We start from the raw sequence: 1,973 nt of genomic DNA, 5'->3' as shown, positions 1-1,973 counted from the left end.
TGTTCACATACTAGAAATCCATAGTGAGCTTGTAACTTGCAACGGCTCCTTGTTTAGCTAAAAAAAACAAACAAACATGGTGGTAATTAAAATCAAAAAGCAGCACATAATGAAGTGTTTTGGAGGTTTTATTTTAGCTCTGACTGTATGGAAAGTGCCACAGAAAGGGCATGAACTCATTCTTACCTTCATTGTCTTTCTCCATTTTAACAGTCAGATCAAAGAAAGTACAGTCAGATTTCTTCTCAACAGGTCTGGCGTAGTACAGCGTCAGAACCTGAAAACAGCAGCACGTCTCAGATTAGATGTTCACAAGCTTTAATCTTGCTGTTGACTGTATAAACGCTCATGAACACTCACTGAGAGAGTGGCTGTTCCAGTTCCTTTAGCAGTTACATTGAACTCCTGGTTAATGTCCACCTGTTGAGTGAATGCAGATGTACTCGAGTCATCAGAATAATCAAATCCATGATATAACAGAGATACCTGAAGATTTCACTGACCAAACACGAGACTATTGATGTAGGCAATTAAAAATGATGGATGACTAACAACAAAACTCCCATTATCCAAGAAAAACTTTCAACTGACATGAACGGCAAACAGTTTGAATCTAGTAGATGAGTTACTCCTCACCCTGTCTGACCGTGTAAGATGTGCATTCTCTCTTTTGATAGTATATCTGAGAGTTTTGCTTCTTCCTGCCACGGACAGCTCCACGTCCAGATTGAAGTTTTGCCGGTCCTTCACCTGCGTGCGATACTCTGCCACGGCCTGGAACACCATGATGGTCGCCTAGAAAAGACAGAAAAGCATTCAAATCCTGTCCTGCAGTGTCAGTCCTGCACTTGTTCTGCTGTTCATCACAGTCAAATGATGAGGTGTTAGTGTACCTGTGTGGTGCCAGATCCTCCATAGTGAGACTGCTGTCTGTTCAGCCAGTGCACTGCTTCTCCTGCTTTATCAAAGTCTTTGTCCTTCACAAGCGCCAGCACAGCATAAGCCGTCGCCTCTAGTGAGTGATGATGCTGTCCAGAGACATTCCAGGACCGACCGGCTGTTTCAAACACAACACAGCAATAGAAACAGGATTGTCTCAAGCAGCTGTCATTACACCACAACTTCTGTAATTCTTCCATTATTTACACTTGGGTCAGAGTGAGCACTGATGCAAAGCGCAGCTCTTTTTGATGCCTTGTTGACTTGACTGACCTTCATGTTGGCTGGAGTGTTTCATCAAGATGTCTTCATTGAGTTTGTTAGCACTGGCCATGGCGTAGGACGTCAATGCAACAGCGTAAAGATTGGTCAGCTGTAAAAGTCGACCTTCTAAGAAAGAAACAGCCTTCCTGATACTTTCATGCAGACTCTATAAAAGTGTGAAAGGTGAAAATAATTTCTTAGTTCTGCATCCTTCAACATTCACATTCACAACTTCAAGTTGTTTCAAAAGCTGTACGAGAAGAAAGAAGATATTTTGAAGAAAGTTGGTAACTAAATAGTTGCTAGTCCCCATTGACTCCCATAGAATGGGAAATATACTATGGAAGTCAGTAGAGACCAAAACCTGTTTGGTTACCAACATTGTTCAAATTCAGAAGAAGAAATTAATTTTTATAGGTTTGGAACAACATGAGAATATGTAAATGATGACAGACTTGTATGTCTATGTGAATTAATTGTTACTTCAGATGTAATCTGTAATGTTTATGGTATTTTCAGGCAAAATAAGTGATACATTGAAGTTAGCCTACTGTACCAATAAAAACAATATTACAACACAACAAATTACATAAATAGTAAATAACTGTACAAGGTGAATTAAGGTATGTTTGCATATGTTACACATCAGAAATCTTTCAGATTCAGATTTCAGAATGAGCACTTTGTAATTTGTAATACATATGTTGAGGATCTCATCTGGAATAGGGAATAGGAATATGGTGGCGTGGTGGCAACATTTTTTATAACGT

The 1,973-nt window shown here is 39.6% G+C and overlaps 1 pseudogene; it reads right to left on the bottom strand.

Moving 5' to 3' along the window:
- Nucleotides 1-1,973, bottom strand: part of LOC107749257 (complement C3-like) — a 61,040-nt pseudogene that overhangs the window by 8,825 nt on the left and 50,242 nt on the right.

Source organism: Sinocyclocheilus rhinocerous, unplaced genomic scaffold, assembly GCF_001515625.1.
Source record: "Sinocyclocheilus rhinocerous isolate Xijiao unplaced genomic scaffold, SAMN03320098_v1.1 scaffold1341, whole genome shotgun sequence".
Classification (NCBI taxonomy): Eukaryota; Metazoa; Chordata; class Actinopteri; order Cypriniformes; family Cyprinidae; genus Sinocyclocheilus; species Sinocyclocheilus rhinocerous.
This window is presented reverse-complemented; position numbering and strand designations above follow the sequence as displayed.